We start from the raw sequence: 10,183 nt of genomic DNA, 5'->3' as shown, positions 1-10,183 counted from the left end.
GACGACTTGCTGCCGGAGCTACAAACTCCATTTTCTAAGCACGGTTGATCCCTAAATTCCGACGCCACACCTCATCATGTTCGTTTCGAAAACTACCAGGAATAACTTGCGGAAATAAACCCGGTAAAGACCTTGAAGGCAAATAACCTAGCGGCGGAGAATTCAAATGACCAGGACCAACATCTCTATCAGAGGGATGCGAATTTCTAGAGTACTCCAAAGGGTCGTCATCATCATGAACACCAAACCAAATTTCTGTTGTCCAATTATCCGGGTTTGGATTTATACCACGAATAGAATTTGATTATAAAGAAACATTAGTAGGACCAAATAAAACACGTACACCGCTTTCGTGGAGCTTACGAAAGCGGCGTTCAAGATGGAAGCTTACCTCAGCTTGTTCTTTTCCACACGTAGTACGACCGTGTCCGACAAATCCTCACTTTTTGCAAAATCTATATATACCTTCATATTTAAATTGCACCCACGTAGCGCGGTTGTCATAGGTGGGAAAGTAACAACCCGCAATCAAAGGAAGGGAAAGATCCACCAATAGCTTAACACGAGGCCTAGGAATAGGAAATTCACCTTGTAAATCCTCCACCCTGGTTATATCTCCAACATGGCCTAAAATAGAAGTTGCCACCATCGAAGTAGAGTATTCAATCGGAAGCCTAACTACCGTCACCCACATATCAGCAAGATTGAGGTTAACATTTTCAGGTACTGAGTGACCTCGAAGACGTTGCACCACCATATGAATCCCTTTAAGGTGAACCCATCCTAAGTTGTCAAGGTCAGTAGCATCGTCGTCGTTGCCACATAAAAAGATAAAGTCACCATCATACGGGAACACCACCACTGATTGACATAAGTGCCAATATCTTGTAACCAAATGCTGAACCAGCCAAACCGAGAACTCACGGTCGTCCCAAATGCTGAGAAATAGTTATGACTATAAGACTTCAAACTCAAAAAATTGTTGCTCTTAAGTTCGGACTCTACTAATAACATTAATCAACATGCTTATTGTCAATTAAAAAATATTTTTAAGGGCATGTTCACATTAATTGAACTGAACTGAACTGATTGGAGCTGAACTGAACTAAACTGAAGAGGGTTGATATGAATATTTTATGAGAGAAGGAAATTAGGAGCTGAACTGAACTGAACTGGCTGGAGCTGAACTTAACTGAACTGATTAGAGCTATACTGAACTGAACTGAACTGAAATTAAGCTAAAATGAACAGGCCCCTAGTGTTTGTGATGACCTATGCTTAGTGTGTTTGTCACATATGTAACACATATACAAATTAATTTTTTTAAAAAAAAACTTACACGGAGTAGTCATTTTGTCTCTTTTATAAAGACCTCAAAAAATGTACCATTTACAAATAGAACTAAATGAAAATAGGATTATAAGAGATTGTATTTAACCACCTTAATCTTGCTCTAGTGGTAAGAATTACACCTATCAATCTTAATGTTGAGGGTTCAATTCCCACTAGAGACACTTCGAAGGTGTGGATATAAGATATGGTCAAGGTCCTTCTCCACACTTTAAAAAAAAAAATTCCTCAAAACGGAGGAAGTATTACTTTTGTATAAGAAGTACAAAGTACTCCGTAATAAAAAAAAAATGAGAGAGAAAGTTATTATGGAAAAAATGGAAGAAAAGAAGAAAAAAGGGTCAATTTGGAGCATCTTCATGCATACTGATGGTAAAAATTCTACAATGTCATTCTTCAAAATAGGAACCACAATTTGCTTATGTGACGATATTTGATGGGCCTGTATTTAGTATTTTGTTTTTCTTTTTGAATTATTTTTAATGTTCATAATGTATTAAAATTGTATTTATATTATATATTCTTTTTAATACATATATTATTTAGATTTACATAATTATAAATTAGAAAATCTATTTTTAAAAAACTAATTAGTTTTTGAAATTATATTTATAATTAAAAAATAAAAAAAAATTAAATTGCTCATCATTGTTTTTCAATGTTCATCAGTGCTCTTCATTCATGTCATAGATTAGCCACTGCACTCATTCCCAAAATCATTATTAATTGTCAATTTATAAATAAATTGCATATGTTGTTCTGTTTTGTTTTTTTTTTCAGAAAATTAATTGTTGTGTACAATTTTGTTTTTTCAGTTTTAAATTTAGATTTTTGTTCATAAAAAATCTTAACAACAATCTCATTTTTTTTTAGTATTTTCTAAGGAAGAATTACTTGCATATGTGTTTTGCAATATCACGATATATGGTCGGCGACGTAGCGATTTAGGTTGAATGATTAGTGTTCTTCCGATTGGTAACAGGAGGGAGAAGACGATCCTTTTTTTCTTTTCGAATCCCATTAGTTTGATCCGTAAAAATTAATTAATTTTTTGCAAACTTGTTTGTGGATTAGGTAATAGACCTAAACTACTTTAGGTCATTACATAGGAAATGAGGGTTTTATATATTTTGTTTTTATTTAAGGCATTTACCTATATTTAGTTTGGGCATTACCTGAAAATATATTATGATGTAATTATATAAATAATATGTAGATTTTTAAAAATATATATATATATAACATAAAAGCACAATCAATCCACAATTATTTACACATTATTTATGGATTCTTAAGATTGTAGTTTTAGTTACTTCCATTTAGATCCCTTTATATACTTCCTCTGTTCTTTTATTATTGCACCACTTGCCTTTTTAGGAAGTTTCACAAATATTGCACCATTTCCTCTTTAGGAAAAAAATTATTTGTGTTCACACTACAAATACCCAACATACCCTTGCTTTTTTCACACTTACTTTTTTATTTATCAATGTCACATGGACAATTTTGTATTTTTACCTTTCTCTCTCTTACTTTTTTCCACTACCAAAATATTTGTATCCAACCCTTATGGTGCAATAATAAAAAAACGGAGGAAGTATATATATTGTTAAATATATTTTATATATATATATTTGTAAATGTAAATTAGTTAATATATTATTTTCCTTCCTAGTGTATAGCTTTTGATTTGCAAAATTGCAAATTAGTTGGTTGTAGATATGCTTTCCTAGTTTATAGTTTTGACCCCCTTGATTATAGCTTTTAGTTAAGCTACAGATTTGTATATAATTATGAATCAATAAAATAATTTTTTTATTTACAAAGATATATACCATATATATAACATGCAATATATGTAAAACTTTCATACATAAATCGTAGTGGTTTTTTTTTTTTTTTTTTGACAGAAAGTAAATTAATTGATGTCTAATGGTCTAATAGGTATTAGTTTACACTTTATAAATGGAAATATTACTATCTTTAATTTATAGTTGCAGCACTTTCATTAAATAGATTTATCACAATAGTTGCAATACACTATAATAGGAAGCTAGGTTTTTATGGTGAAAAATTTATTATTACATTTATCTAAAACTCATGACCCACTTGATTATACTCTTAACAACCTCTTAATCCCATTTTAAATGTATAATAACATGTGAGGTCCACTTTTTTTTAACTACCGTGATAAACTTTATGTTATAACTATAAAGAAATGGAGGAAGTATGCAATTGTTTCTTTTAAAAAATATGTATAATCACATAAATAGAACAATCATGTACATGTTATTTATAGAGTCTAATAAAGATGAACAATTCAAGTTAAAGAATGTTTACAATTACTTCCAAATATAAATCATAGTAGACAATTTTTTTTATCTTAGTGTCATGAAAGACAATTATTTAATAAGTTTTATTGGAGTAAAAATTTATTTTAGATAACAAATTCAGGTAATGAGATAAACAAAATATAGGTCATTACCTTTTTAGTTGATGTTATTACTAATACTACTACTATTACTACTATGTATAATGGTTGGGAAAAAGGACTAGCTGCATTGAATGTATTATGTTCTTGAGATTTTGAGAATTGATATACTCCCTCAATTCCTAAATGTTTCGATTCACTTTACATTTATATGGTCTCCAATGAATCTCTTGACCATTAATAACTTCGGCTACGTATAAGTAAAATTTTTAAAAAGTTGATGTTTTGAAAAATTATCTGAAAAGAAATCTAATAAGATCAAACTTGTTGATTGTCTTACATGACACTGAGATAATTGCCTACTATGATTTATATTTGGAATTAATAGTATACATTTTTCAATTTGAACACAAATTTTTATATGTGGTTGGTTGCACCGTGTGGTCGGTGTTACTCAAGTTGTTCGGTTAGGGGTTACTCAAGTTACTCGGTCATAAATTACTTGAGGGGTTCGATCATGGGTTACTTAATCAAGGGTTACTTGAAGGGTTCGATCAGGAATTACTCAATCAAGGGTTACTTGAGGGGTTGGTCAGGGGTTACTCGTTTAGGGGGTTACTCGATAAAGGGTTACTCGGTCAAAGGTTACTTGAGGGGTTACTCGAGGGAATATTCGGTTAGGGGTTACTTGAGGGGTTTGGTCAGGGGTTACTCGGTTAGGGGTTACTTATACGGATACTCGGTCAGGACTAACTCGAGTCACCCCTAAACGAGTAACTTGAGTAACCCCAGCTACACGTTGTGGCCAGTCTCACAGAAAAATCCCCCAAACTTCCTTTTATAGTGAGTTGTAACTATTGTGACAAATCTATTTTAGAATAGTGTTACAACTATGAATTAAAGATGATAACATTTTCATTTATGAAGTGTTAAACTAACATCTATTAGACTTTTAATTGATACTTTAAGAACAGAGATACACTAATTATTTAAATAACATTAAATAAAAACTTTATGACTTATAAATATTTAGGTCATTACCTGGAGTACAAATATATAAATATGGAACCATGTTATATAATGTAAGTACTCCACATAATTTTCTTTTCATTTTTAAAACAATTATTCAACCATCTTATATAAAGTAAGGAAATTACATAAATTTTATTATATTAGGTCATGTCTATTGTCTAGTATTAATTTGTTTCTCCTATTTAGTTAAAATAGTGATATTATTTATTATCTTTTTATCGACACAATTATATTACAATATAAATTTCATCATGAATTAAACCATCTATTTTTATTCATTCACAGAATTATGAAACATAATTTTTTTTTAGGGAAAATCGATAAAGCATTTTATTAAGAAGCGTCTAAGCCCACCAAAGTCATAATACTTTGGGGGAAAGAGTCAAGTCGTACATACTCTGAATGATCACCCGTATTCCACCTAGCAACTAAATGGGCAACGGTATTACATGAACGATTAACATGAGTAATAAATACAACTATCTAACCAAGCTCTATCAATCCTAATATCATCATAAATAACAAATAAAGGAGTAAGACCCCCACTATTTGCATTCACCTTCTTGACAACATTTACCGCATCACACTCGATCTAAATGGTCTTGTATCCCAACCTTGTCGCCAACTTCAAAGCATATAATGCAACCATTGCTTCAACGTATTCAGGTTGTGAGCATATGAAACATAATTTAAAATAGGATAAATTCTGGGAAAATTTGTCAGGAACTACACGCTTAATAGGGGTATTTAAAAACAACTACCCACTAAAAAATTTATCAAAAAAACTACCCCCTAAATTTTAAAAGTTAGAGTAGCGCGCACTAGTAGAAAAAGTGCTATTTGTAACTGGCGAAATTGACTTTTTGTAACTGGCATTGTTGGTTGCGAATGCCACCGTTACAACTAGTGAAAATTATTCGTAACCGGCTAATGTTAGTTACAAATAATGTACTATTCGTAACTGGCTTAACCTAACGCCAGTTACAAAAAGTCTATTTTCCAAGTTAAAAAGCATACTATTCGTAACTGGCATTAAGTTACGCCGGTTACAATTAAGGTATTATTAGTAATTGGCAAATATTAACGCCGGTTACAAATATATTTTTTAATTTTTTTTTAAAAAAAATACTATTAGTAACTAGCATTAGATTACGCTAGTTACTAATAAATAAATAATTTTTTTAAATTAAATATTTGATTCGTATACAAAATGGTAGTATATCCTACCAAATGGGTTACAACCTGTTACAATTCAATCCAAAACAGCTAACTCCATGGCTTATCACTTAAACCTATTACATAGAATTCGGAAGTCCAAAGATGCACACACTTACAAGTCTTATAAGTTACAAGCAAAGCCATAAATTTAGGGCCAAAAATGTATTAATTTAAATAAAAAAGAATATTATCTCACATTACCAATCCTAGGGACATGGATTTGGAAATCTTGAATGAACCTTGTTTATCTCAGCAACTACTTCAGCTACTTCAGCTGATAACTCAATACGACATGCATTAACAATCTTCTGAAGCTGCCATATCTTGGTTGCTCCAAAAACAGCACTTGCTACAAGGGGGTGCTTCAAAATAAAAGCTGCCAAACAGAAGTCAATACTCAGAAGAGATTTGTACGTCGTATTTGCCATAAGTAGAAAATATTAGATCTAAGAATTAAAGTAATGGACTGACCAAAGTTACTGCATGCTATACTAAGAAGTAACATTTAATGGAATACAAAGGATAAATAGTTTTTGACATGTCTTAACCTTAAAGTCAGATTGAAAAGGCATTTCAAAATCCCATTGTTCAATGCAAAGATGCAACTACAAAATTCACTTTCAGAATATTGACAAACCATGCTTTTGTATGTGCACATCAATAAAGACTTGTCATAACAGACAAGAAGATTGATAAAGGCAAGCTAATGACAGTTAAAAGGAAATGGTCACCGGCATTGATCACATAAATGGATAAATTAGCTCTCTCAGTCCTTAATGTCAATTTTATTCCGTTTCAGAATATCTCAAAATATCTATAGAAAATTAACATTTAATTCTAAGTTAAAAATTCCATAGTGATGAGTTCAAACTAAATACGGTAGTTGGACAAGGATGAGTAACTGAGAAACTAGCTGATGAATAAAGGAATTCAATTATCATGGCTCACTCTTCTATGAACTGAGATACCCTGAGGTCTTAGACAATAGTACAACACTACAAACCCCATATGATCAGTTATCAGAGATGAGGTATTGACAGTACATGGGCTTCTATTTTGGGGGTTGAGAGTGGATTACGATCATTATTATACTCCACGCAGACTTCATGGGTATTATTTGTCATCTTAAAAACTCTCAACAAACATGACAAGCTGATTTTTTCGAGTCCTGCTTAATTCTGAAGGGTGTAACTTCTAATGGACCTTTCCATGTTCATACTTTTGTATTTTATTAACACTTTTTTTTTCTTAAAGATGAAAAATAAAATGAATTTCTGAAATAAGGTTTTGAAGTTGTACTGCATACATGACTCTAAAGCATGGCTATAAGACCAAGTTCTGAATCTAATATAATTTTTAGTTCTCGATTTAGTTTTGAATTTCAGCTCTAAATTCAGTTTTGAGATTTAGTTATGAATTCAGTTTTGAAATTCAGCTCTGATTTTAGTTCTGAAATTCAGCTCTGAATTCGGTTCTAAAATTCAACTCCGAATTCAGTTCTGATTTTCATTTCTGAATTCAGCTACTGTTAATATAAAAATTAAAAACTAAAGGAAGATAGTAAGATTCTAACTTATTCACCTTAAACAAACCCCATAAATTAAGGAGATAAAGAAAACTTCTCTTTATAATGCAAATTCATAAACATTTGATTAGGTCCATTAGTTTTAACAAACTTACTACAATCTTCTCAGCTACTTCTCATTTCTTATCAACTTTAGCCTCAGACAAACCTTTAAGACCAGTCAAATTCTTCACACACACATAAAAAGAAAGATATATTGTATGCATCATAAGCAAGATTTCATTAGCATAGAATAACCATTAATCTATTGCTATTCATTTGTAAGTAACAATGTGAATTTAAATCTTTTTTATTGAGATTGCTTTTGACATATTGGACGAATATTTTTCAAAACACAGTCATGAATGACCTTTCCTCCTTGGTGTCCAATTCAGCGCAGCCAGTCAGACTAATTCATTTATATAAACTCGTGTTTCTAAGGTTATGTCATATAAAACATCAATTACAACATCTATGACTAATAGTGTAGAATAAAGGGGGAATAGAAAACAGAAAAAGAGTGGCAAAGAAAAATAAAAAGGTGCCTGATAGCACCAATGACAGTGCAGACTAGCCACATCTACCGGTTCACTTTACAGTTTTAACAAACTTACCAAGGAACTCAATATGCAATATACATGACACAGTGAAACAAACCTGAAAAAAGAAATTAGAGTTGCACAACATAAAATAACCAATATTGTATACACAGAGTACTAATAGGTCATCAACTTTACCTGAAGTACTAAGGTACTCCTATTATTCTCATGAATAATTCATTTTTATTAACTCCGTCAAATATTTCCAAACACCAAAAAACCACTATAAGAAATCTAATTAAGCAGATTCCCCTGAAGTACTAGAATGATATACATAGCATATAGCATATTTTCCTTGAATTAAGCTATCTTAAATTTGGAATAAAAACTACTCCCTCCGTCTCCAAAAGAACGACCCTTTAAGGTTGATTTTGCAGTTATTAATAAAGTTAAATAAAAAGAAGTAAAGTATATAGAAAAGATAAATTTATATGGGGTTTATAAAAAAGTAGAGAGAGATAGTAATAAATGTATATGGTAAGACAAAATTTTATTCAGGGAAGCTAATTTTGCACAAATATTATTGCAAATTAGTGGGTATTTTAATGCTAATGAGTCATTCTTTTTGGGACTAAAATTAGGCCAAATGGGTCAAAATTTCGGAGACGGAGGGAGTACATAATTTAGCCACAAAAGTCTAACATACTAAGACAAATAGAGCCAACTAACTTGAAATAGTGAAATTGAAATGGTATAATACTTGAGAAGCTTAAGAAAGTGGACTTACGGGAATGTCCTTTAATAATTGAAGTTAATCCTCACCACCTCTACCATTTACAATATTATTCATTGCCACAAGCCTATCACATGATAGCTGCAACTAATTTCACCATAACATTACCACTGGATACGTTTGACATTTAATCTTACGCTTTACTAAAAAAAATCTAGTTGTCGATCGTTAGGCAAGAAAATCAATTATTAGATAACATATACTTTCAATTAGAACAAACGAATACAAAGTGCCCGTACTAGTTCCATTGCAGGCAGTCTACTCCCAATGCCATCTACATTTTAGTAGATATTTTTCTAAAGTTTTTTTTCTGTATTATTCATTCTCCAAAACAAATCATAATTACAAGGGGTACACTAAATGGCATACCTTATTTGACATATAAGAGGAATCACCCCGCGACAAACCACCCTCCGATAGCCTCCCCTACAATGGCAGCAAGCCAAATAGGCCACCCAGCAGCAACCTGCGCGCTCTCCTTCTACAAACATGCATTTCGGAATTGTCCCACTTGTTGGATGATGCTGAGGAATTACAAGCCCCAATTGCTCTCTCTTGCGCTCGAAACTCTCGCCACCTAGCTGCTCAAAAGTAGATGTTCCTTAATTGCAATTTACTATGAAACCCAAGTTTTAAACTAGCAAATAATTAAACCCCTACACTTCCATTAAATTCAATTAACAACAAAAGCACAAACCCTATAATTTTTAATTTTTATCCTAGTTCTTTTTTCAAATAATCGGTTAAAATTGATGTAAAATAGATAAATTAGGTGGAGAAAAAGAGCTTACCTTGATGATACTCTTCGATGAATGATTTTTGGATGAATTTTAGAGGAGTTCCGAAGGAGAGCGAAAAATTATTGAGGTTTGTTGTTCTAGAAAAATTGGGGCAAGTTTGATTCGGAGGAACCGAGGAAGAGTAGGAGTAGTTTCTTTAAATAATATATAAAAATATACAAGTGAAGTAAGTGTTGTGCAGTTATGCAATCGTGCTCAATAGCATTTGTAACTAACCTTAATAAAGTCCACTACAATTAATAAAGTCAACAAATTTTGACCTACTATTTGTAACTAGCCTTTTTTATGTCCGTTACTAATGGTTGGTCTGTCTATTTTTGAACTACTTATTGTAACTAACCTTGGATATGTCAGTTATTAATGCTAATTTATTTGTAACTCGCACTAACAACGTCAGTTATTAATACCCTTGTAGTAACTAAAATAGCTTATGCCAGTTACAAATAGAGCGTTACA

At 31.6% G+C, this 10,183-nt stretch overlaps 1 long non-coding RNA gene across 1 annotated transcript; it reads right to left on the bottom strand.

Moving 5' to 3' along the window:
• Window positions 1–6,017: 6,017 nt before the first annotated feature.
• LOC145641688 (uncharacterized) lies at window positions 6,018–9,902 on the bottom strand. The gene is made up of 3 exons (XR_014115492.1): window positions 9,719–9,902; window positions 9,297–9,508; window positions 6,018–6,407 (listed from the first exon to the last, which is right to left on the bottom strand). It is a non-coding gene; the product is annotated as an uncharacterized LOC145641688 (long non-coding RNA).
• Window positions 9,903–10,183: the final 281 nt, after the last annotated feature.

This window comes from Chenopodium album, chromosome 8, assembly GCF_948465745.1.
Source record: "Chenopodium album chromosome 8, dcCheAlbu1.1, whole genome shotgun sequence".
Lineage (NCBI taxonomy): Eukaryota > Viridiplantae > Streptophyta > Magnoliopsida > Caryophyllales > Amaranthaceae > Chenopodium > Chenopodium album.
This window is presented reverse-complemented; position numbering and strand designations above follow the sequence as displayed.